The sequence below is a fragment of the Coregonus lavaretus genome (genome assembly GCF_964263955.1).
Source record: "Coregonus lavaretus genome assembly, chromosome: 28".
Lineage (NCBI taxonomy): Eukaryota > Metazoa > Chordata > Actinopteri > Salmoniformes > Salmonidae > Coregonus > Coregonus lavaretus.
In genome coordinates this window covers 40351942-40379137 of record NC_140015.1, presented here as the reverse complement: position 1 = coordinate 40379137, position 27196 = coordinate 40351942, and the positions used below count along the sequence as shown (strand labels likewise).

Genomic DNA, 27196 nt, shown 5'->3' with positions numbered 1-27196 from the left:
AGAGAGTAACTGGGCCATAGAATCAGAAGTTATAACCTTCACGTCCCCAGTCCAGAGAGTAACTGGGCCATATAATCAGAAGTTATAACCTTCACGTCCCCAGTCCAGAGAGTAACTGGGCCATATAATCAGAAGTTATAACCTTCACGTCCCCAGTCCAGAGAGTAACTGGGCCATAGAATCAGAAGTTATAACCTTCACGTCCCCAGTCCAGAGAGTAACTGGGCCATATAATCAGAAGTTATAACCTTCACGTCCCCAGTCCAGAGAGTAACTGGGCCAGACGAATCAGTATGGAAACTTGGGGTGAGTCTCAGTGGTCTAAAGTGGCTTCCTCTCCTTGATTTGCACTGATCAGAGAAGACTGGACAGGTGAAAGGAAATATCCCCAGTCGAGCAGCTTTCACCTATCCTATCTCTCCAGATCACTGCAGATGAAGGAGAAGACAAGGAGAGGAAGTTACTTTTGAGACACAATCTCGGTCCCTGTTGCACACCTCACTGCTGATTGACACTGTGTCCTGCCATCAAACATCAGAACGGCCCCAATATGGCCAACGACTCCATCTCTACCAAGCTATCAGATCTTAACCCAAGGAATGTTAAATTCCTTGCCTTAACCTACCCACACTATCTGATACTTCCTCATCCGCTCACCTATGACCTTTACCCACTTTTGAAGGTGATTGACAGCTCATTTAGCCAATCAGAAGTGGGGCTCTGTTTGCAAATATTCCCCTTTTTAATCAGTAATAAATGATTACATCATTACAGTCCTACTGGAGCTAGTGAACCCAGAGGTAGTTTGTCTAAATAACTTAGAGTCATCATAATAACCATAATAATAAAGGGAACACCATGATAACACTACTACTCTCCAGTTAGTTACTCCCACACAACATCATCCAGTTAGTATAATTCAATATGACAGTTTCTTTTGTTGGCAACATAATAACAGTAAACCATTGGGGGATAGATAAAGGAGGCGGGACATCTAACAGTTGATTGACAGATAGAGAAGACAGCGAGTTTCAGCTGTAAACACAGACAGCTGTCTGTTGTTTTGTCCCATCCCCTGGCGTGGAAGTGTGTGTGTACACGCGTACGTGTGTGTGTGTGTGTGTGTATGAGTGTGTGTGTGAGTGTGTGTTTACGTGTGTGTGTTTAACTGGTACTCTTAATCTCCAGGATAGAGGGGGTTGTGATCCAGAATAGCCAGGATGATCTTATCCATGTACTGCCTTAGACGGAAGTTAACACACTCCTGCTCCTTCAGAGCATCCACCAACTAGAGGAGACGAGGGAGGGAGGAGGAGGAGAAGAGGAGGGAGGGAGGGGGAGAGAGAGAGAGAGAGAGAGAGAGAGAGAGAGAGAGAGAGAGAGAGAGAGAGAGAGAGAGAGAGAGAATATGTCAATCAAAAGATAGAGCTTTTTAACAAATAAAAAACATTTGACACAAAGTGCCTAACATGAGCCTGTGGCTAAACCGCCCCCCTCTCCTGCTGATTTCTTTATATGTCACTCCTATCTCCTCCACTCCACTCCTATCTCCTCCACTCCACTCCTATCTCCTCCACTCCACTCCTATCTCCTCCACTCCACTCCTATCTCCTCCACTCCTATCTCCTCCACTCCACTCCTATCTCCTCCACTCCTCTCCTATCTCCTCCACTCCTATCTCCTCCACTCCACTCCTATCTCCTCCACTCCACTCCTATCTCCTCCACTCCACTCCTATCTCCTCCACTCCACTCCTATCTCCTCCACTCCACTCCTATCTCCTCCACTCCTCTCCCATCTCCTCCACTCCTATCTCCTCCACTCCACTCCACTCCTATCTCCTCCACTCCACTCCTATCTCCTCCACTCCACTCCTATCTCCTCCACTCCACTCCTATCTCCTCCACTCCTCTCCTATCTCCTCCACTCCTATCTCCTCCACTCCACTCCTATCTCCTCCACTCCACTCCTATCTCCTCCACTCCACTCCTATCTCCTCCACTCCACTCCTATCTCCTCCACTCCTCTCCTATCTCCTCCACTCCTATCTCCTCCACTCCACTCCTATCTCCTCCACTCCACTCCTATCTCCTCCACTCCACTCCTACCCACTCCTATCTCCTCCACTCCACTCCTATCTCCTCCACTCCACTCCTATCTCCTCCACTCCACTCCACTCCACTCCTATCTCCTCCACTCCACTCCACTCCTATCTCCTCCACTCCACTCCTATCTCCACTCCACTCCTATACTCCACTCCTATCTCCTCCACTCCATTCCTATCTCCTCCACTCCATTCCTATCTCCTCCACTCTAATCCATTCCTATCTCCTCCACTCCACTCCATTCCTATCTCCACTCCACTCCATTCCTATCGCCACTCCACTCCTATCTCTTCCACTCCACTCTCCACTCCTATCTCCTCCACTCCATTCCTATCTCCACTCCACTCTACTCCTATCTCCTCCACTCCACTCCATTCCTATCTCCTCCACTCCACTCCTATCTCATCCACCTCACTCCATTCCTATCTCCTCCACCTCACTCCATTCCCATCTCCTCCACTCCCTTCCATTCCCATCTCCTCCACTCCCTTCCATTCCCATCTCCTCCACTCCCTTCCATTCCCATCTCCTCCACTCCACTCCCATCTCCTCCACTCCACTCCATTCCTATCTCCAACACTCCAATCTCCTCCACTCCACTCCTCCATTCCTCTCTTCCACTCCTCTCTTCCACTCCATTCCTCTCTTCCACTCCTCTCTTCCACTCCATTCCTATCTCCTCCACTCCTATCTCCTCCACTCCACTCCACTCCCCAGTCAGACCCTCTCACCTCGTCCCTAGAAGCATTGTCTATCTCAGCAGCCAGTGACTGGACCTTGGTGTGGCAGGCAAACAGGTTCTTCGCTTCATACAGACTCAGACTGAGGATCTGACTGTTCAGGTCATCGTTCTGGTCCCGTAGCTTAAAGTTATCCTGTAGGGTGGAGAGAGAGGGAGGAAGGGAGGAGGAAAGAGGGAGGAGACAGAGGGAGGGAGGAGGGAAGAGGGGGGAGAGAGAGGGAGGGAAGGAGGAGGGAAGAGGGAGGAGAGAGAGGGAGGGAGGGAGGAAGGAAGGAAGGAGGGAAGAGGGAGGAGAGAGGGGAAGAGAGGGGAGGGAGGGAAGAGGGAGGAGAGAGGGGAAGAGAGGGGAGGGAGGGAAGAGGGTGGAGAGAGGGGAAGGGAGGGGAGGGAGGGAAGAGGGTGGAGAGAGAGGGAGGGAGGAAGGAGGGAAGAGGGAGGAGAGAGAGGGAGGGAGGAGGGAGAGGGAGGGAGGAAGGAAGGAGGGAAGAGGGAGGAGAGAGAGGGAGGGAGGGAGGAGGGAAGAGGGTGGAGAGAGAGGGGAGGGAGGAGGGAGAGGGAGGAGAGAGAGGGAGGGAGGTAGAAGGGAAGAGGGAGGAGAGAGGGGGAGGGAGGGAGGAGGGAGGAGGGAAGAGGGTGGAGAGAGAGGGAGGGAGGAAGGAGGGAAGAGGGAGGAGAGAGAGGGAGGGAGGAGGGAAGAGGGTAGAGAGAGAGGGAGGGGGGAGAGAGAGGGAGGGAGGAAGGAGGGAAGAGGGAGGAGTTAGAATATAAACTCTGAGAAAATGTTGATGTCAACGGGGCCTTCCTAATATTGAACACCTTCCTAATATTGAGTTGCCCCCGCCCCCCCCCCCCCCCTACCAAGTTGGCTGGTTGTCCTTTGGATGGTGGACCATTCTTGATACATACGGGAAACAGTTGCGCGTGAAAAACCCAGCAGCGTTGCAGTTCTTGACACAAACCAGTGCACCTGGCACCTACTACCATACCCCGTTCAAAGGCACTTAAATATTTTGTCTTGCCCATTCACCCTCTGAATGGCACACATACACAATCCATGTCTCAATTGTCTCAAGGCTTAAAAATCCTTCTTTAACCCGTCTCCTCCCCTTCATCTACACTGATTGAAGTGGATTTAACAGGTGACATCAATAAGGGATCATAACTTTCTCCTGGATTCACCTGGTCAGCCTGTCATGGAAAGAGCAGGTGTTTATAATGTTTTATACACTAAGTGTATGTCTCTGTGTTTGTGTGTGTGTGTACTTAGGTGTGTGTACACGTTCAGCGTGTGTGTGGGAGCCTCACCTGTTTGAGTCTCTTGACCTCATGCTCCATCTCTATCTCCCGTGTCTTGGCGTTGTATTCTGATAGCCCCGCCCCCTGCCCCTTCTCTGAACCCAGCTTAAACAGCTGCAGGTACTCCAACTCCCGACGTAGGTCCTCAATCAACTACAAAGATGGAGGGAGGGAGGGAGGGAGGGATAGAGGGGGAGAGAAAGATGGAGAGTAGTAGGGTGGCAAGAGAGAGTGGGAGGGGGGAGAGAGATGGAGGGGGAGGGAGGGAGAGATGGAGGGGGAGGGAGGGAGAGATGGAGGGGGTAAGAGGGAGGGAGAGATGGAGGGGGAGGGAGAGAGAGATGAAGGGGGAAAGAGGGAGGGAGGGGAGGGAGAGAGAGATGGGGAGGGAGGGAGAGGTGGAGGGTGAGGGAGGGAGAGAGAGATGGAGGGGGAGGGAGAGAGGGAGGGAGGGAGGGAGAGAGATATGAAGGGGGAAAGAGGGAGGGAGGGGAGGGAGAGAGAGATGGGGAGGGAGGGAGAGGTGGAGGGTGAGGGAGGGAGAGAGAGATGGAGGGGGTGGGAGAGAGATGGAGGGGGAGGGAGAGAGAGATGGAGGGGGAGGGAGAGAGAGATGGAGGGGGAGAGAGGGAGGGAGAGATGGAGGGGGAGGGAGAGAGAGTTTGTCTGTCACACCAATGTAGTTTCTTTGGTCCTTAGAAGTTAAAATACAGAAGATTGTGAATTTGGTCTAAAGCAGTAGAGTGCAATAGGAATGAATGGAGGAAAATATATTACAATGATAGTGTGTGTGTGTGTGTGTGTGTGTGTGTGTGTGTGTGTGTGTGTCCGCGCGGGTCTGTGTGTGTACCTCTTGCATGGCCTCTCTCTCCTTCTGGGATTCATGTCTGTTCTGCCACAGCTTGTCCATCATCTTCCTGTAGAGGTCCATCTCATCTTTCAGCCTCAGACTGGTGTCCTCTAACCTGTCTGTCATACGCTGCTTCTCCTGGGGGAGGGAGAGGGGAGAGTAATCCATTGACAGACAGGCATACAGGCAGATAGACAGGCATACAGGCATACAGGCAGACAGGCAGGCAGGCAGGCAGACAGGCAGGCAGGCAGACAGGCAGACAGACAGGCAGGCAGACAGGCAGACAGGCAGGCAGGCAGGCAGACAGGCAGACAGGCAGGCAGACAGGCAGACAGGCAGGCAGGCATACAGGCAGATAGACAGGCATACAGACAGGCAGGCAGACAGGCAGGCAGGCATACAGACAGGCAGGCAGACAGGCAGACAGGCAGGCAGGCAGACAGACAGGCAGACAGGCAGACAGGCAGGCAGGCAGACAGGCAGACAGGCAGGCAGACAGGCAGACAGGCAGACAGGCAGGCAGGCATACAGGCAGATAGACAGGCATACAGACAGGCAGGCAGACAGGCAGGCAGGCAGACAGGCAGACAGACAGACAGACAGGCAGACAGGCAGACTGTATGACCACCCACCTGGTCTAGTTTCTCAGTCTGAGACTTCAGTTTACACACATTCAGTTTCATCTCTCCATTCTCCTCCTCCAGCTGCTGAACTCTATAGAGACAGAGAAAACAGTTACGCAGATATCTACCATTTATATGACCAATTTACAGCTGTTCCTGTGTGTTACTGTTACTAAGGGGTTCCTGTGTGTTACTAAGGGGTTCCTGTGTATTACTAAGGGGTTCCTGTGTGTTACTAAGGTGTTCCTGTGTGTTACTAAGGTGTTCCTGTGTGTTACTAAGGGGTTCCTGTGTGTTACTAAGGTGTTCCTGTGTGTTACTAAGGGGTTCCTGTGTGTTACTAAGGGGTTCCTGTGTGTTACTAAGGGGTTCCTGTGTGTTACTAAGCGGTTCCTGTGTGTTACTAAGGTGTTCCTGTGTGTTACTAAGGTGTTCCTGTGTGTTACTAAGGGGTTCCTGTGTGTTACTAAGGGGTTCCTGTGTGTTACTAAGGGGTTCCTGTGTGTTACTAAGGGGTTCCTGTGTGTTACTAAGGGGTTCCTGTGTGTTACTAAGGGGTTCCTCTGTGTTACTAAGGGGTTCCTGTGTGTTACTAAGGGGTTCCTGTGTGTTACTAAGGGGTTCCTGTGTGTTACTAAGGTGTTCCTGTGTGTTACTAAGGGGTTCCTGTGTGTTACTAAGGTGTTCCTGTGTGTTACTAAGGGGTTCCTGTGTGTTACTAAGGGGTTCCTGTGTGTTACTAAGGGGTTCCTGTGTGTTACTAAGCGGTTCCTGTGTGTTACTAAGGTGTTCCTGTGTGTTACTAAGGTGTTCCTGTGTGTTACTAAGGGGTTCCTCTGTGTTACTAAGGGGTTCCTGTGTGTTACTAAGGGGTTCCTGTGTGTTACTAAGGTGTTCCTGTGTGTTACTAAGGGGTTCCTGTGTGTTACTAAGGGGTTCCTCTGTGTTACTAAGGGGTTCCTGTGTGTTACTAAGGTGTTCCTGTGTGTTACTAAGGGGTTCCTGTGTGTTACTAAGGGGTTCCTGTGTGTTACTAAGGGGTTCCTGTGTGTTACTAAGGGGTTCCTCTGTGTTACTAAGGGGTTCCTGTGTGTTACTAAGGTGTTCCTGTGTGTTACTAAGGGGTTCCTGTGTGTTACTAAGGGGTTCCTGTGTGTTACTAAGGGGTTCCTGTGTGTTACTAAGGGGTTCCTGTGTGTTACTAAGGGGTTCCTGTGTGTTACTAAGGGGTTCCTCTGTGTTACTAAGGGGTTCCTGTGTGTTACTAAGGGGTTCCTGTGTGTTACTAAGGGGTTCCTGTGTGTTACTAAGGTGCGCTTGATTTCGCTCGGAGGTTGGACTTTTGGAACTATTTCATTGGTTCCATCGTACCAGAACAAGTGTGTGTGTACCTGTTACTGAGCAGCTCTATGTCAGTGTTCTTGTCTCTCTCCATCTTGCAGTAGGTCTCTCTGTGTCTATGTGCCTCTTCCTCTAGGCTCTGTTCTGCTCTGCTCTCCTGATCCTTCAGCTGCTCCTCCAACTCATGAACCCTGGGAGACAGAGAGACAACATCGTCATTACACAATGAACCCTGGGAGACAGAGAGAGACAACATCGTCATTACACAATGAACCCTGGGAGACAGAGAGAGACAACATCGTCATTACACAATGAACCCTGGGAGACAGAGACACAACATCGTCATTACACAATGAACCCTGGGAGACAGAGACACAACATCGTCATTACACAATGAACCCTGGGAGACAGAGACACAACATCGTCATTACACAATGAACCCTGGGAGACAGAGACACAACATCGTCATTACACAATGAACCCTGGGAGACAGAGAGACAACATCGTCATTACACAATGAACCCTGGGAGACAGAGAGACAACATCGTCATTACACAAATGTCATAAATATCAATAAAAGTCTTAAAAACAGTGTGGCCGGGATTCAATCAGAGGCAAGTCGTCAACACTACCAACAATGCACCATTTAAAGGACATTTCCCTGACGTTAGCATTCACGGTAAACACTGCAGATGTCAGCTCAAGTGTTAATGACCTTTAAATGTCAAGTGTCACTTGCCAACAACGCACCTTTGATTGAATCCCGCCCTGTGCCTTTCTATTCATAAGTATACACTACTGTTATATGGTATTTAAAATACTTTTGTGTATTTGAGTACTGTATTTTCAAATACACAGCCCAAAACAACTACCTTTATTTGAGTATTTGAATAGTTATTTGTAAAAACTGAATAGTCTGCCAAATTGTATTTCAAATACACTAACTTAAATACACTTGCATTTAACCCAGGTATTTGAAAATAGTATTTGAAATAAGTATTTGAAAATACCATCAAATACTTTCCAAGTGTATTTCCAAATACATTACAATATTGAAAAGATATCTGAATACTTACTTTGAATGTATGTGAAAGTAATTGAGATATTTGACATTTGTCTATATTTATATATACAGTATATCTTACCTGTGTACTAGCTGTGTGTTGCCCTGTTTGAGTTTAGACTTGAGGTCTCCATTAGCCAGATTGTCATTCTCCAGCTCTGTCACTTTCTTCTCCAGGTAACTCACCTGAGGACAGACAGACATACAGAGCAGACACATAGGTACAGGTGAGACCAAAGAAACGGGACCCGATGCCTCCCTACTCAGCCAAGGAGTGGATTTGGGGTAAAGCCCTGTGATAGTCTAGTGTCCTGTCCAGGGGGTAAAGGCCTGTGATAGTCTAGTGTCCTGCCAAGGAGCTGGATTTGGGGTAAAGCCCTGTGATAGTCTAGTGTCCTGTCTAGGAGATGGATTTGGGGTAAAGCCCTGTGATAGTCTAGTGTCCTGTCCAGGGGGTAAAGGCCTGTGGTAGTCTAGTGTCCTGTCCAGGGGGTAAAGCCCTGTGATAGTCTAGTGTCCAGGGGGTAAAGCCCTGTGGTAGTCTAGTGTCCTGTCCAGGGGGTAAAGCCCTGTGATAGTCTAGTGTCCTGTTCAGGGGGTAAAGCCCTGTGATAGTCTAGTGTCCAGGGGGTAAAGCCCTGTGATAGTCTAGTGTCCTGTTCAGGGGGTAAAGCCCTGTGATAGTCTAGTGTCCAGGGGGTAAAGCCCTGTGATAGTCTAGTGTCCTGTCCAGGGGGTAAAGCCCTGTGATAGTCTAGTGTCCTGTTCAGGGGGTAAAGCCCTGTGATAGTCTAGTGTCCAGGGGGTAAAGCCCTGTGATAGTCTAGTGTCCTCTTCAGGGGATGGATTTGGCTGTTAGGCTATATTCATAACTGCCTGAAATAAAACTCTTATATGAAAGAGGTGTTTTAATTGTGGGATAATAATCATCATAGCAGTTCATTTACAGAGGAAAATATCTGTTTTGGGGGGGTACGGGGTGTGTGTGTGTGTGTGTGTGTGTGTGTGTCTGTACCATGTGTGCGTACCTTCTCAGTGATGTCCACATCACAAGAGTCGATGGAGTCTCTGAACAGGTCCTCTGTGCTTCCCTGACTGCTGCTAAACGCACTGTGGTTGTGCTGGAACAACTGACTGTAGAGGGGAGGAGAGGGGGAGGAGGAGGAGAGGAGAGGGGGAGGAGGAGGAGAGGAGAGAGGGAGGAGGAGGAGGAAGAGAAGAGAGGGGGAGGAGGAGAGAGGGAGGAGGAGAGGGGGAGGAGGAGAGAGGGAGGAGGAGAGGGGGAGGAGGAAGAGAAGAAAAAGATGAAGAGGTGGGTAATTAACTACATTAATTTCTTTTTTTGTGATGCATTTTTTATGAAGATTTTCCCAAAGTATAAGTAGAGCGAGATAAGATACTAAAACAACAGAACACCTGATCCACAGTACAGTCCCTCCCTCTACCAGCCACCTGATCCATCAGATAACCACAGTACAGTCCCTCCCTCTACCTCCCTCTCAATCCCACCCTCCCTCCCTCTCCCTCCTACCCTCCCTCTCCCTCCTAATCCCACCCTCCCTCCCTTTCCATCTCCCACCCACCCTCCCAGACTCCCTCTCCCTCCCAGCCTCCCTCTCCCTCCCAGCCTCCCTCTGCCTCCCAGACCCCCTCTCCCTCCCAGACTCCCTCACCCACCCACCCACCCTCCCAGACTCCCTCTCCCTCCCAGCCTCCCTCTGCCTCCCAGACTCCCTCTCCCTCCCAGCCTCCCTCTCCCTCCCAGACTCCCTCTCCCTCCCAGACCCCCTCTCCCTCCCAGACCCCCTCTCCCTCCCAGACTCCCTCTCCCTCCCAGATTCCCTCTCCCTCTCCCTCCCTCCCAGACCCCCTCTCCCTCCCAGACCCCCTCTCCCTTTCTGTTGGGGCTGTAAAAAGATGGTCTCAGTAACTTACCGTCCAAAGGCAGTGCTGGATATCTTTCTGTTGGGGCTGTAAAATAATAAACAGGAAGATCAGATATTGTAACTTTCCCCATCTTCTAATGTCTTACCTATATAATCAGTATTATATTTAAATCAGCATTATGATGAAATGACCTCCAGGGCTGTGATCAGAAACACACAGGGCATGGTATAGGGTTGGTTTTATAGGAAGAACAGGGTTGAGTGGGACTGGGGTCAAAGGAAGAGCATGGAGCAGGGTTAAGACAGGTTTAGAAGCCTGGCTGGTGAACGGGGTCAGTGTGGAGCAGAGTTAAGACAGGTTTAGAAGCCTGGCTGGTGAACGGGGTCAGTGTGGAGCAGAGTTAAGACAGGTTTAGAAGCCTGGCTGGTGAACGGGGTCAGTGTGGAGCAGGGTTAAGACAGGTTTAGAAGCCTGGCTGGTGAACGGGGTCAGTGTGGAGCAGGGTTAAGACAGGTTTAGAAGCCTGGCTGGTGAACAGGGTCAGGGTGGAGCAGGGTTAAGAGAGGTTTAGAAGCCTGGCTGGTGAATGGGGTCAGGGTGGAGCTGGGTTAAGAGAGGTTTAGAAGCCTGGCTGGTGAACGGGGTCAGTGTGGAGCAGGGTTAGGACAGGTTTAGAAGCCTGGCTGGTGAACAGGGTCAGGGTGGAGCAGGGTTAAGAGAGGTTTAGAAGCCTGGCTGGTGAACGGGGTCAGGGTGGAGCTGGGTTAAGAGAGGTTTAGAAGCCTGGCTGGTGAACGGGGTCAGGGTGGAGCTGGGTTAAGAGAGGTTTAGAAGCCTGGCTGGTGAACGGGGTCAGTGTGGAGCAGGGTTAAGACAGGTTTAGAAGCCTGGCTGGTGAACGGGGTCAGTGTGGAGCAGGGTTAAGACAGGTTTAGAAGCCTGGCTGGTGAACGGGGTCAGGGTGGAGCAGGGTTAAGAGAGGTTTAGAAGCCTGGCTGGTGAACGGGGTCAGGGTGGAGCTGGGTTAAGAGAGGTTTAGAAGCCTGGCTGGTGAATGGGGTCAGGGCCGGTAGTTACGTTAGTGCCAGGCAGGGATTAGTGAGGTAGATTAGATAACAAGAGGAAGGCTGTGGTGACATCAGGGAGAACCACGCTATATATAGATCACCTGAGTAATGTCCTGGGCTGTCCTGGGCTAGGATCCTATTATAACCTGACCTGCTTTTACAGTGGGGAAAAAAAGTATTTAGTCAGCCACCAATTGTGCAAGTTCTCCCACTTAAAAAGATGAGAGAGGCCTGTAATTTTCATCATAGGTACACGTCAACTATGACAGACAAAATGAGAAAAAAAAACCCAGAAAATCACGTTGTAGGATTTTTAATGAATTTATTGGCATATGATGGTGGAAAATAAGTATTTGGTCAATAACAAAAGTTTCTCAATACTTTGTTATATACCCTTTGTTGGCAATAACACAGGTCAAACGTTTTCTGTAAGTCTTCACAAGGTTTTCACACACTGTTGCTGGTATTTTGGCCCATTCCCCCATGCAGATCTCCTCTAGAGCAGTGATGTTTTGGGGCTGTCGCTGGGCAACACAGACTTTCAACTCCCTCCAAAGATTTTCTATGGGGTTGAGATCTGGAGACTGGCTAGGCCACTCCAGGACCTTGAAATGCTTCTTACGAAGCCACTCCTTCGTTGCCCGGGCGGTGTGTTTGGGATCATTGTCATGCTGAAAGACCCAGCCACGTTTCATCTTCAATGCCCTTGCTGATGGAAGGAGGGTTTCACTCAAAATCTCACGATACATGGCCCCATTCATTCTTTCCTTTACACGGATCAGTCGTCCTGGTCCCTTTGCAGAAAAACAGCCCCAAAGCATGATGTTTCCAACCCCATGCTTCACAGTAGGTATGGTGTTCTTTGGATGCAACTCAACATTCTTTGTCCTCCAAACATGACGAGTTGAGTTTTTACCAAAAAGTTATATTTTGGTTTCATCTGACCATATGACATTCTCCCAATCCTCTTCTGGATCATCCAAATGCACTTCAGACGGGCCTGGACATGTACTGGCTTAAGCAGGGGGACACGTCTCGCACTGCAGGATTTGAGTCCCTGGCGGCGTAGTGTGTTACTGATGGTTGGCTTTGTTACTTTGGTCCCAGCTCTCTGCAGGTCATTCACTAGGTCCCCCCGTGTGGTTCTGGGATTTTTGCTCACCGTTCTTGTGATCATTTTGACCCCACGGGGTGAGATCTTGCGTGGAGCCCCAGATCGAGGGAGATTATCAGTGGTCTTGTATGTCTTCCATTTCCTAATAATTGCTCCCACAGTTGATTTCTTCAAACCAAGCTGCTTACCTATTGTAGATTCAGTCTTCCCAGCCTGGTGCAGGTCTACAATTTTGTTTTTGGTGTCCTTTGACAGCTCTTTGGTCTTGGCCATTGTGAAGTTTGGAGTGTGACTGTTTGAGGTTGTGGACAGGTGTATTTTATACTGATAACAAGTTCAAACAGGTGCCATTAATACAGGTAACGAGTGGAGGACAGAGGAGCCTCTGAAAGAAGAAGTTACAGGTCTGTGAGAGCCAGAAATCTTGCTTGTTTGTAGGTGACCAAATACTTATTTTCCACCATAATTTGCAAATAAATTCATTAAAAATCCTACAATGGGATTTTCTGGATTTTTTTCCCTCAATTTGTCTGTCATAGTTGACGTGTACCTATGATGAAAATTACAGGCCTCTCTCATCTTTTTAAGTGGGAGAACTTGTACAATTGGTGGCTGACTAAATACTTTTTTTCCCCACTGTACATCACACACACACACACACACACACACACACACACACACACACACACACACACACACAGCCTGAGACACAGATGTCTCTCACACACTGATACACACATCAGCTTTACACTCATTACTGTGTTACAGCACCCTCAAGTAGAAGACACGACCACAGCGTGTGTGTGTGTGTGTGTGTGTGTGTGTGTGTGTGTGTGTGTGTGTGTGATGTAACCATAGCTAAACTAACCAGCATCTTAGAAGAGTCTCATACACCACCTCATCACAAATGGACTGTAACCATAGAAACACAACACACAGAACGGTCACAGCAGAGAGAGTCCCCATCTGTCCTGACCTCTACTTGACTCATCAACAACATGGTGTGACTGTGACTGTGTCTCAAATGGCACTCTATTCCCTACAGAGCCCTATAGGCCCTTGTCTAAAGTAGTGCACTACATAGGGAATAGGGTGCTGTTTGGGAGGCAGGCAGGGATTGAACCAGTGATACAAGAGAGCATGAAGGACGGTTGCTATGGTGAACAAAACGATATAAAAAGGAGATATGAAGTAGACTTTGGTTCATACAGCAATCCTGCCCTACAGCTTGACCGAAGTATCCTGTCTACACCAACCACTGTGTTAAGTAATGCTGCCCTCTATACTAGCCAACACTAATCATGGTGGTAAAAAAATTTAATCTGCTCTATTTCTATGTCCATTTCTCAGGCCAATAACACCTGAACCGTAGAATCTGTAGTAGCAGACCACAGCATTAGGCTCACACCAAGCCTTTACTGAATGCTCTCATCCCTCTCCAGAATACACTGCTGACCACACCCTCCATAGACACACACGCACGCATGTGCACACACACACACACGCACACACACTTTTCCCTTCTGCCAAACTTAACCCAGCCTGTGTCTAACTGGGATGCAGTTGCTATGGTAACAATTCTGCCCTTACCAAATCTCTTTCCCTAGAAAAGGAGGGAAGAGGAGAGAGAGAGAGGGAGAGAGGGAGGGAGGGGGAGAGATAGAGAGAGAGAGCGAAAGACAGAGAGAGAGATAGAGAGAGAGAGAGAGACGGGGGGGGGGGGGGGGGGGGGAGGAAGGAGGAGGAAGGGATCTGCTAAATCATAAACATCCAGTGAGAGCTAATCTGTGCTGTAACATGACATGGTAGGAATCCACCACAAAGACAAAGTGTTAGGCGTCCACTTCATTGGAAATGGCTTCCTGAATAGGCTAGTGCTGCGATGGGAGATTCACTAAAGAACAGCAACGTTTTCTCATTTATTTCAAGGAGAGAGAGTGGTGGTTTGATAATATAATATAATATAATATAATATAATATGAATGTATTTGTGTGCACATGCAAATTTGAATTAATGTACAGTACCGGTCAAAAGTTTGGACACACCTACTCTCTCTCCTTGGGTTTTTCTTTATTTGTACTATTTTCTACATTGTAGAATAATAGTGAAGACATCAAAACTATGAAATAACACATATGGAATCATGTAGTAACCAAAAAAGTGTTAAACAAATCAAAATATATTTTATATATTTGAGATTCTTCAAATAGCCACCCTTTGCCTTGATGACAGCTTTTCACACTCTTGGCATTGTCTCAACCAGCTTCACCTGGAATGCTTTTCCACCAGTCTTGAAGGAGTTCCCACATATGCTGAGCACTTGTTGGCTGCGTTTCCTTCTGTCACGTCCTGACCTACAGAACTCTAGTTAGTTTGGTCAGGGTGTGCATGTTGAGTTCTATGTGGTGGTAGATCTATGTTTAGATCTAGGTGTTGTATGTCTATGTTTGGCCGGGTGTGATTCCCAATCAGAGGCAGCTGTCGCTCGTTGTCTCTGATTGGGGATCATACTTAGGCAGCCTTGGTCTGACCCGTCCTTCAACGTACGTGACAGAAGATCCCACCAAAAATGGACCAAGCAGCGTGCCCAGGAGCAGACACCCTGGACACAGGTGGGGATGGATCACCGTCCTTGGTAGGAGACAGTGGAGGCCCGGGTTAGAGAGGAGCAACGCAACACAGAAGGCGCCGGCCGAGGAGGAAGCCCAAGAAGCAGCCCCAAGAAAATGTTGAGGGGGGACTCACAGGGTGGACGACGAGGCAGCAGGAGGCCGGGAAAGGGCTGACTAGAGAGGAGGAGGACGCTATTTTAGAGGTCCTCCAAGACCTGCGGATCGAGAGAGAAGAGCCCCGACCACTGCACCCGGTGGGGTTCCAGTTGGAGTCCCTACGACCATGGGAACAGGAATGGGAACAGTTTTACACTGAGGAGTCGGAGGATGACGACGACGATGAGTTTCTGTTTCCTAACTCGTGGGGGCTCCCGGAGGAGTCTTCACTGGAGGAGGATTGGGCGCGGAGAGAGAAGGACTGGAACGGTCGTACATATTCAAACGGCAGTTCCCAGTCCAGCACGGCCCGTGCCTGCTCCTCGCACCAAGCCAGTGGTGCGGGTTCCCAGTCCGGCACGGCCCGTGCCTACTCCCCGCACCAAGCCAGTGGCGCGTGTTTCCAGTCCGGCACAGCCAGTTCCAGGACAGAAACACGCACCTAAAATGGAGTCAGCAGGTACAGTCGGTCCGTCCGAATCTTGGGAGGAACGTATCCAACGGCAGGCGAGCAGGATCCAGGCGCTCGGCAGCGCAATGGTGCACATGGTGAGTACATTGGAGCGATGGGAGAGAGGTGGCGTTTCTACACCTCCTCCAACCACACAACTCACCCGACCTCCAGCGACGGTCCCCTGCAGGGAGCTCCTAAACGTGTCGGTGCCCAGTCTGGGGCCGGCAACCAGTCCTATTACAGGGCTGGAATTTCCCTCTGCATCCGTGCCCAGGCTGGGCACGGCGTTTAGTCCTGCTCCAGAGATGGGGATGGATACGGGTCCGGAAGTTTGCTCCACTCCGGAGCCAGAGCAGTCCGCTCCACCGGTGCCCAGTCCTGCTCCGGTCAGCGGCTCCATTCCGGAGTCAGAGTATTCCGCTCCACCGGGGTCTAGTCCTGCTCCGGTCAGCGTCTCCACTCCGGAGCCAGAGCAATCCGCTCCACCGGTGCCTGATCCAGCTCCGGTCTGTTGCTCCACTCCGGAGCCAGAGCAGTCCGCTCCACCGGGGTCCAGTCCTGCTCCGGTCAGCGTCTCCACTCCGGAGCCAGAGCAATCCGCTCCACTGGTGCGTGTATCCAGTCCGGCACGGCCCGTTCCTGCTCCTCGCCCCAGACCTGTGGTGCGTGTTCCCAGTCCGGCCCGGCTGTTCCTGCTCCTCGCACCAAGCCAGTGGTGCGTGTTCCCAGTCCAGCCCGGCCCGTTCCAGCAAAGCACCCCCACACCATCACACCTTCTCCTCCATGCTTCAGGGTGGGAAATACACATGCCGAGATCATCCGTTGACCCACACTGCGTCTCACAAAGACACGCCGGTTGGAACCAAAAATCTCAAATTTGGACTCCAGACCAAAGGACACATTTCCACCGGTCTGATGTCCACTGCTTGTGTTTCTTGGCCCAAGCAGGTCTCTTCTTATTATTGGTGTCCTTTAGTAGTGGTTTCATTGCAGGAATTCGACCATGAAGGCCTGATTCACACAGTCCCCTCTGTTGAGATGTGTCTGTGACTTGAACTCTGTGAAGCATTTATTTGGGCTGCAATTTCTGAGGCTGGTAACTCTAATGAACTTATCCTCTGCAGCAGAGGTAACTCTGGGTCTTCCATTCCTGTTGCGGTCCTCATAAGAGCCAGTTTCATCATAGCGCTTGATGGTTTTTGCGACTGCACTTGAAGAAACTTTCAAAGTTCTTGAAATGTTCCGGATTGACTGACCTTCATGTCTTAAAGTGATGATGGACTGTCATTTCTCTTTGCTTATTTGAGCTGTTTTTGCCATAAAATGGACTTGGTCTTTTACCAAATAGGGCTATCTTCTGTATACCAACCCTACCTTGTCACAACACAACTGACTGGCTCAAACGCATTAAGAAGGAAAGAAATTCCACAAATTAACTTTTAAGAAGGCACACCTGTTAATTGAAATGCATTCCAGGAAGCTGGTTGAGAGAATGCCAAGAGTGTGCAAAGCTGTCATCAAGGCAAAGGGTGGCTATTTGAAGAATCTCAAATATAAAATATATTTTGATATATTTGTTTAACACTTTTTTGGTTACTACATGATTCCATATGTGCTATTTCATAGTTTTGATGTCTTCACTATTATTCTACAATGTAAAAAAATAGTAAAAATAAAGAAAAACCCTGGAATGAGTAGGTGTGTCCAAACTTTTGACTGGAAGTGTATGTATGTATGTGTGTGTATGTGTGTGTGTGTGTGTGTTACCTGTTGGCTTTGAGGTTGTTGAGCCTGGCCTCCAGGTCGTTGAGCAGGTTAACCTTCTTATAGCACTGAGAACAATACACGTCCAACACATCACTGTTGTACAGGTGACACACTTTCAGAGGGGTCTGACCAGCACTACAGAACGAGAGAGAGAGAGAGAGAGAGAGAGAGAGAGAGAGAGAGAGAGAGAGAGAGAGAGAGAGAGATGCACAGATAGACTATAATTACACACAGTGCTTTGTATCTGTCAATAGCACAGAGCAATAGGTTTCCTTCCTGTTACACATGCATGTATGTTGGTGTATCACAGGGTTCTTCAATTCCGGTCCTGGAGGGCCGAAACACCTCTGTTTTTCATCCTCTCCTTCTAATCAGGGGCTAATTCAGACCTGGGACACCAGGTGAGTGCAATTAACTACCAGGTAGAAATAAAAAACAGAAGTATTTTGGCCCTCCAGGACCGGAATTGAAGAACCCTGGTGTATCATGTAAAGGGTTCTAGTGTGGAGTGTGTGTTGGTGTAGAGAGATGTATAGTCCACTTGAGTAGCTAGCATGACTGACTTTGTGCTAGCTAGCCAACGTTTAATTATTTCTGCGTTATGAAAGGAACTAGACACGGACACGAATGATCTGTTTAGTGTGTTAACCCACTATTGGTAGTTTGTTGTAACCAAGTATTGGTGCTAAACCGTGTGTTATTGGATGCTAGCATGCTAGTTAGCTATGGCGTCATAGGATACGGTGCCCTGGGCGGTTTTCACGGAAGAATACTGTACCAAGTTAGCTAGCTGAATAAACTAAGTTAGAGTCTATTCCTAGAAAACATTGAACCGCTTTAGTTTACAACAACTATAATTTCTAAAGTGGAAGTTGGGAGAGTTATATTTGAGTGTTTCAGTGAAAGGTGAGGGAGGCCCCGCTCTCTCGCTTCCCCAGATGTTTAGTTAATTTTATTCCGATCTCTTTTGCATTATTGTAGCCTTTCTCTGTAGCCTGTCAACTATGTGTCTGTCTATCCCTGTTCTCTCCTCTCTGCACAGGCCATACAAACGCTTCACACCGAGTGGCTGCTACCACTCTAATCTGGTGGTCCCTGCGCGCACGACCCACGTGGAGTTCCAGGTCTCCGGCAGCCTCTGGAACTGCCGTTCTGCGGCCAACAAGGCAGAGTTCATCTCAGCCTATACTACCCTCCAGTCCCTCGACTTCTTGGCACTGACGGAAACATGGATTACCACAGAAAACACTGCTACTCCTACTGCTCTTTCCTCGTCTGATCATGTGTTCTCGCATACCCCGAGAGCATCTGGTCAGCGCGGCGGTGGCACAGGAATCCTCATCTCTCCCAAGTGGACATTCTCTCTTTTCCCCCTGACCCATCTATCTCCTCATTTGAATTCCATGCTGTCACAGTCACTAGCCCATTCAAGCTTAACATCCTTATCATTTATCGCTCTCCAGGTTCCCTTGGAGAGTTCATCAATGAGCTTGACGCCTTGATAAGTTCCTTTCCTGATGATGGCTCACCCCTCACAGTTCTGGGTGACTTTAACCTCCCTACGTCTGCCTTTGACTCATTTCTCTCTGCCTCCTTCTTTCCACTCCTTTCCTCTTTTGACCTCACCCTCTCACCGCCCCCCCCTACTCACAAGGCAGGCAATACGCTTGACCTCATCTTTACTAGATGCTGTTCTTCTACTAATCTCACTGCAACTCCCCTCCAAGTCTCCGACCACTACTTTGTATCCTTTTCTCTCTCGCTCTCCTCCAACACTACTCACTCTGCCCCTACTCAGATGGTAATGTACCGTCGCAACCTTCGCTCTCTCTCTCCCGCTACTCTCTCCTCTTCCATCCTATCATCTCTTCCCTCTGCTAAATCCTTCTCCCTCCGATCTCCTGATTCTGCCTCCTCGACCCTCCTCTCCTCCCTTTCTGCATCTTTTGACTCTCTATGTCCCCTATCCTCCCGGCCGGCTCGGTCCTCCCCTCCTGCTCCGTGGCTTGACGACTCATTGCGAGCTCACAGAACAGGGCTCCGGGCAGCCGGAAATGGAGGAAAACTAGACTCCCTGCGGACCTGTCATCTTTTCATTCCCTCCTCTCTACATTTCAAGCCTCTGGCTCTAACCCTAGGAAGCTCTCCTCCCTGCTGAATCCTCCTCCTCCTCCCCCTCCCTCCTCCCTCTCTGTGGATGACTTTGTCAACCATTTTGAAAAGAAGGTTGACGACATCCGATCCTCATTTATTAAGTCAAATGACACCACTGGTCCTGCTCACACTGCCCTACCCTATGCTTTGACTTCTTTCTCACCTCTCTCTGAAATCTTGCGACTTGTGACGGCCGGCCGCCCAACAACCTGCCCTCTTGACCCTATCCTCTCCTCTCTTCTCCAGACCATTTCCGGAGACCTTCTCCCTTACCTCACCTTGCTCATCAACTCATCCTTGACCGCTGGCTATGTCCCTTCCGTCTTCAAGAGAGCGAGAGTTGCCCCCCTTCTCAAAAAACCTACACTCGATCCCTCCGATGTCACCAACTACAGAACAGTATCCTTTCTTTATTTTCTCTCCAAAACTCTTGAGCGTGCCGTCTCTAGCCAACTCTCCTGCTATCTCTCTCAGAATGACCTTCTTGATCCAAACCAGTCAGGTTTCAAGACTGGTCATTCAACTGAGACTGCTCTTCTCTGTGTCACGGAGGCTCTCCACACTGCTAAAGCTAACTCTCTCTCCTCTGCTCTTATCCTTCTAGACCTATCTGCTGCCTTTGATACTGTGAACCATCAGATCCTCCTCTCCACCCTCTCCGAGTTGGGCATCTCCGGCGCTGCTCACTCTTGGATTGCGTCCTACCTGACAGGTCGCTCCTACCAGGTGGCATGGCGAGAATGTCTCCGCTCAACGTGCTCTCACCACTGGTGTCCCCCAGGGCTCAGTTCTAGTCCCTCTCCTATTCTCTCTATACACCAAGTCACTTGGCTGTCATATCCTCACATGGTCTCTCCTATCATTGCTACGCAGACGACACACAATTAATTTTCTCCTTTCCCCCTTCTGATAACCAGGTGGCGAATCGCATCTCTGCATGTCTGGCGGACATATCAGTGTGGATGTCGGATCACCACCTCAAGCTGAACCTCGGCAAGACGGAGCTGCTCTTCCTCCCGGGGAAGGACTGCCCGCTCCATGATCTCGCCATCACGGTTGACAACTCCATTGTGTCCTCCTCCCAGAGTGCAAGGAACCTTGGCGTGACCCTGGACAACACCCTGTCGTTCTCCGCTAACATCAAAGCGGTGACCCGATCCTGTAGGTTCATGCTCTACAACATTCGCAGAGTACGACCCTACCTTACACAGAAAGCGGCACAGGTCCTAATCCAGGCACTTGTCATCTCCCGTCTGGATTACTGCAACTCGCTGTTGGCTGGGCTCAGTGCCTGTGCCATTAAACCCCTACAACTTATCCAGAACCTGTGCAGCCCGTCTGGTGTTCAACCTTCCCAAGTTCTCTCATGTCACCCCGCTCCTACGCACACTCCACTGGCTTCCAGTTGAAGCTCGCATCTACTACAAAACCATGGTGCTTGCCTACGGAGCTGTGAGGGGAACGGCACCTCCTTACCTTCAGGCTCTGATCAGACCCTACACCCAAATGAGGGCACTACGTTCATCCACCTCTGGCCTGCTAGCCCCCCTACCTCTACGGAAGCACAGTTCCCGCTCAGCCCAGTCAAAGCTATTCGCTGCTCTGGCACCCCAATGGTGGAACAAGCTCCTCCACGACGCCAGGACAGCGGAGTCCCTGACCACCTTCCGGAGACACTTGAAACCCTACCTCTTTAAGGAATACCTGGAATAGTATAACAGTAATCCTTCTACCCCCCAACCCCCATTAAAAAAGAAAAAAAAAAGAAAAAAGTGGTTGTCCCACTGGCTATCCTAAATTGAATGCACCAATTTGTAAGTCGCTCTGGATAAGAGCGTCTGCTAAATGATTTAAATGTAAATGTGTAGCATGTAAAGGGTTTTAGTGTGGAGTGTATGTTGGTGTATCATGTAAAGGGTTCTAGTGTGGAGTGTATGTTGGTGTATCATGTAAAGGGTTCTAGTGTGGAGTGTATGTTGGTGTATCATGTAAAGGGTTCTAGTGTGGAGTGTATGTTGGTGTATCATGTAAAGGGTTCTAGTGTGGAGTGTATGTTGGTGTATCATGTAAAGGGTTCTAGTGTGGAGTGTATGTTGGTGTATCATGTAAAGGGTTCTAGTGTGGAGTGTATGTTGGTGTATCATGTAAAGGGTTCTAGTGTGGAGTGTATGTTGGTGTATCATGTAAAGGGTTCTAGTGTGGAGTGTATGTTGGTGTATCATGTAAAGGGTTCTAGTGTGGAGTGTATGTTGGTGTATCATGTAAAGGGTTCTAGTGTGGAGTGTATGTTGGTGTATCATGTAAAGGGTTCTAGTGTGGAGTGTATGTTGGTGTATCATGTAAAGGGTTCTAGTGTGGAGTGTATGTTGGTGTATCATGTAAAGGGTTCTAGTGTGGAGTGTATGTTGGTGTATCATGTAAAGGGTTCTAGTGTGGAGTGTATGTTGGTGTATCATGTAAAGGGTTCTAGTGTGGAGTGTATGTTGGTGTATCATGTAAAGGGTTCTAGTGTGGAGTGTATGTTGGTGTATCATGTAAAGGGTTCTAGTGTGGAGTGTGTGTTGGTGTATCATGTAAAGGGTTCTAGTGTGGAGTGTGTGTTGGTGTATCATGTAAAGGGTTCTAGTGTGGAGTGTGTGTTGGTGTATCATGTAAAGGGTTCTAGTGTGGAGTGTATGTTGGTGTATCATGTAAAGGGTTCTAGTGTGGAGTGTATGTTGGTGTATCATGTAAAGGGTTCTAGTGTGGAGTGTATGTTGGTGTATCATGTAAAGGGTTCTAGTGTGGAGTGTATGTTGGTGTATCATGTAAAGGGTTCTAGTGTGGAGTGTATGTTGGTGTATCATGTAAAGGGTTCTAGTGTGGAGTGTATGTTGGTGTATCATGTAAAGGGTTCTAGTGTGGAGTGTATGTTGGTGTATCATGTAAAGGGTTCTAGTGTGGAGTGTATGTTGGTGTATCATGTAAAGGGTTCTAGTGTGGAGTGTATGTTGGTGTATCATGTAAAGGGTTCTAGTGTGGAGTGTGTGTTGGTGTATCATGTAAAGGGTTCTAGTGTGGAGTGTATGTTGGTGTATCATGTAAAGGGTTCTAGTGTGGAGTGTATGTTGGTGTATCATGTAAAGGGTTCTAGTGTGGAGTGTGTGTTGGTGTATCATGTAAAGGGTTCTAGTGTGGAGTGTATGTTGGTGTATCATGTAAAGGGTTCTAGTGTGGAGTGTATGTCAGTCATTGGGGACTAACTGTCATTGATGAATGTACTGTCTGCTGTGTGAGTGCCCTCTATGTACCACTGACCTGGAGGGCAGAGAGGAGCCGAGGTCTGAGAAGCCGTTGGTGCGCGTGTCATCGTCGGGGCAAGGGCTGCTGGGAGTGTAGTCCACGTCCTCCCCCTCTCCGTAGTCCTCAAACTGCTCCTCCCCCGAGATGACGGACGCAGAAGCCGAGCCAATCAGCTGGCCAGAACTACAGCCAATCAGAACACAAAGAACATGAGTCAACATATGAATCAGTATGGCCCAGTCCCAAATGGTCTCATAGGCCCCTCAAATTCTCATCTGGACCTGGAAGACAGTTCCACTGCTTTTGTTCATACTTCCCCTCTAATCAGGGACTGAATTAAACCTGGGACACCAGGTGGGTGATATTAATTATCAAGTAGAACAGAAAAACAGCATTAGTCCAGAACTTGTTGTATAAGATTTGAATACCCCTTCCCTAGAAACTCAGAACATCTGAAAACACTGTCTGAGTATAGCAATATGGAGCCAATTCCACCTAGCCTATCAGAGGGCCCATTCCACCTAGCCTATCAGAGGGCCCATTCCACCTAGCCTATCAGAGGGCCAATTCCACCTGGCCTATCAGAGGGCCAATTCCACCTGGCCTATCAGAGGGCCAATTCCACCTAGCCTATCAGAGGGCCAATTCCACCTGGCCTATCAGAGGGCCAATTCCACCTAGCCTATCAGAGGGCCCATTCCACCTAGCCTATCAGAGGGCCAATTCCACCTAGCCTATCAGAGGGCCCATTCCACCTAGCCTATCAGAGGGCCCATTCCATATTGCCAATAACAGACCAACAAGTCTAGAAGAAGTGCTTATGGCAGGTTGGGGCTACTACTGGCATTGTCAGATAGACGGTGGCAAAAAGCTTATTGAAAATCAATAACCGCTATAATCTGTCATCATAACGTCACACTTACTTGTTGAACAGTCCTCCTAGCCCCTCCTCCTTCTCGTTGCCCCGCCCCCCGTCAGAGCCCACCCCGCTCTCATTGGTGCTGTCCATGTCACAACACTCCCCTTGCTCCACACTACAGTCCGGGTATGGACGGGTACACATGATGATGGGAGGGCCGAGTCGGGCCGAGCCGTTCTGGAGCGAGAGAGAGGGAGGGGGAGGGAGGGAGGGATAAGTCAAGGGGTATGAATACTTTCTGAAGGTACTGTATCTGTATTTAGTTATTTATTCCTAATTCTGGCAGGTTTGGTCCTCCATAGAATAATAATTTGGAGACATGTAGGGGGTTTAGAGTACAGAGGTAGACAGCCGTGGGTAGTGACTGGACCACTGGCCTAGATCTGTCTGCTCTTGTTCAGGAGTGTGTGTGTGTGTGTGTGAGATGGTGTGTGTGTGTGTGTGTTCAGGAGTGTGTGTGTGTGTGTGTGAGATGGTGTGTGTGTGTGTGTTCAGGAGTGTGTGTGTGTGTGAGATGGTGTGTGTGTGTGTGTTCAGGAGTGTGTGTGTGTGTGAGATGGTGTGTGTGTGTGTGTTCAGGAGTGTGTGTGTGTGTGTGAGATGGTGTGTGTGTAAGATGGTGTGTGTGTGTTCAGGAGTGTGTGTGATTGTGTGTAAATAATACATACACGTCTGTCTGGCCTCACCAGACTGCTCTACCACTGGGAGACACACACACACGCACGGACACACGCACGGACACACACACATACTCGTGCACACACACACAAACACACACACATTACATTGAATCACCAAGAACATCAATGTTATTCTAATGAATGCTAGCCAGAGCAGGGTGAATGGTCCTGAAGGACAGGCCAAGCAAAACAACAGCAGGAACAATTACTATCATCATCACATATCAACATCATCATATCAACATCTTATCAACATCATCATATCAACAACATAATATCAACATCATCATATCATTTTAACATCATATCAACAACATCATATCAACATCATCATATCAACATCTTATCAACATCATCATATCAACAACATAATATCAACATCATCATATCATATTAACATCATATCAACAACATCATATTAACATCATCATATGTTGCGGTCTATATTCAGAACCACATTCCTGTAAAGCTTAGAGAGGATCTCATGTTAAATACTGTTGAAGTAATATGGCTACAGGTTCATCTGCCTCACCTAAAGCCCATTCTGGTGGGAAGCTGCTATAGACCACCAAGTGCTAACAGTCAGTATCTGGATAATATGTGTGAAATGCTTGATAATGTATGTGATATCAACAGAGAGATATATTTTCTGGGTGATTAAAATATTGACTGGCCCACTCAAGAAAAAAACGTCAAACTGTAACCAGTGCCTGCAACCTGGTTCAGGTTATCAGTCAACCTACCAGGGTAGCTACAAACAGCACAGGAATGAAATCATCAACATGTATTGATCACATCTTTACTAATGCAGCAGAAATTTGCTTTAAATCAGAATCCAAATCCATAGGATGTAGTGATCACAATATAGTAGCCATATCTAGGAAAACCAAAGTTCCAAAGGCTGGGCCTAATATAGTGTTTAAGAGGTCATACAATATGTTTTGTAGTGATTCTTATGTTGATGATGTAAGAAATATGTTCTGGTCTGTGGTGTGTAATGAGGAGCAACCAGACGCTGCACTTGACACATTTATGAAATTGCTTATTCCAGTTACTAATAAGCATGCACCCATTAAGAAAATGACTGTAAAAACTATTAAATCCCCTTGGATTGATGAGGAATTGAAAAATTGTATGGTTGAGAGGGATGAGGCAAAAGGTATGGCAAATAAGTCTGCAGCCCAATCGATTGGCAAACGTACTGCAAATTGAGAAATCATGTGACTAAACTAAAGAAAAATTAACTATACTATGAAACAAAAATAAATGATATAAAGAATGATAGTAAAAAGCTTTGGAGAACCTCAAATGAAATTTTGGGCAAAAAGGCAAACTCAGCTCCATCATTCATTGAATCAGATGGCTCATTCATCACAAAACCCACTGATATTGCCAACTACTTTAATGATTTTTTCATTGGCAAGATTAGCAAACTTAGGCATGACATGCCAGCAACAAACGCTGACACTACACATCCAAGTATATCTGACAAATTACAAAAGACAAGCATTGTACTTTTGAATTTCGTAAAGTGAGTGTGGAAGAGGTGAAAAAATGACAAGCCACTGGGGTCTGACAACCTGGATGGAAGATTACTGAGGATAATAGCGGACGATATTGCCACTCCTATTTTCCATATCTTCAATCTAAGCCAACTATAAAGTGTGAGCCCACAGGCCTGGAGGGAAGCAAAAGTCATTCCGCTACCCAATAACAGTAAAGCCCCCTTTACTGGCTCTAATAGCCGAACAATCAGCCCGCTACAAACCCTTAGTAAACTTTTGGAAAAAATTGTTTGACCAGATACAATGCTATTTTACAGTAAACAAATTGACAGACTTTCAGCACGCTTATAGGGAAGGACATTCAACAAGCACAGCACTTACACAAACAACTGATGATTGGCTGAGAGAAATTGATGATGTAAAGATTGTGGGGGCTGTATTGTTAGACTTCAGTGCGGCTTTAGACATTATCGATCATAGTCTGCTGCTGGAAAAACGTATGTGTTATGGCTTTACACCCCCTGCTATATTGTGGATAAAGGGTTACCTGTCTAACAGAACGCAGAGGGTGTTCTTTAATGGAAGCCTCTCCAACATAATCCAGGTAGAATCCGGAAATCCCCAGGGCAGTTGTTTAGGCCCCTTACTTTTTACAATCTTTACTCACGACGTGCCACTGGCTTTGAGTAAAGCCAGTGTGTCTATGTATGCGGATTACTACAGCGGCTGAAATGACTGCAATACTTAACAAAGAGCTGCAGTTAGTTTCAGAATGGGTGGCAAGGAATAAGTTAGTCCTAAATATTTCAAAAACTAAAAGCACTGTATTTGGGACTAAACTGCTTGGAGTAACCCTGGATTGTAAACTGTCATGGTAAAAACATATTGATACAACAGTAGCTAAGATGGGGAGAAGTCTGTCCATAATAAAGCACTGCTCTGCCTTCTTAACAACACTATCAACAAGGCAGGTCCTACAGGCCCTAGTTTTGTCGCATGTGGACTACTGTTCAGTCGTGTGGTCATGTGCCACAAAAAGGGACGTAGGAAAATTGCAATCGGCTCAGTACATGGCAGTACGGCTGGCCATTGGATGTACACAGAGAGCTAACATTAATGATATACATGTAAATCTCTCATGGCTCAAAGTATATGAGAGATTGACTTCATCACTACTTGTTTTTGTAAGAAGTATTGACAAGTTGAATGTACTTAGCTGTCTGTTTAAACTACTAGCACACAGCTCGGTCACCCATGCATACCCCACAAGACATGCCACCAGAGGTCTCTTCACAATCCCCAAGTCCAGAACAGACTAATGGAGGTGCACAGTACTATATAGAGCCATGACTACATGGAACTCTATTCCACATCAAGTAAGTGATGCAAGCAGTAAAATTAGATTTAAAAAACAGGTCAAAATATACATTATGGAACAGCGGGGATTGTGAAGCAACACAAACATAGGCACAGACACATACATGTATACACACACATAACAACATACGCACTATACACACACACGTACACATGGATTTTTGTACTGTAGATATGTGGTAGTGGTGGAGCAGGGGC

At 48.1% G+C, this 27196-nt stretch overlaps 1 pseudogene across 1 annotated transcript in view; it reads right to left on the bottom strand.

Annotated features, from left to right (window-relative positions):
* Positions 1–1164: 1164 nt before the first annotated feature.
* The window catches only part of LOC311103280 (rab11 family-interacting protein 4A-like), a 65226-nt pseudogene continuing 39194 nt past the window's right edge, over positions 1165–27196 (bottom strand). Inside the window, exons 2-13 of the transcript in view lie at positions 23441–23613; positions 22533–22700; positions 17082–17216; positions 9959–9994; positions 9052–9157; positions 8106–8209; positions 7011–7151; positions 5629–5710; positions 4994–5131; positions 4153–4296; positions 2837–2980; positions 1165–1288 (exon numbers count right to left, since the gene is read on the bottom strand). The product of the transcript in view is annotated as a rab11 family-interacting protein 4A-like (transcript). The remainder of the gene's footprint in view (positions 1289–2836; positions 2981–4152; positions 4297–4993; positions 5132–5628; positions 5711–7010; positions 7152–8105; positions 8210–9051; positions 9158–9958; positions 9995–17081; positions 17217–22532; positions 22701–23440; positions 23614–27196) is intronic.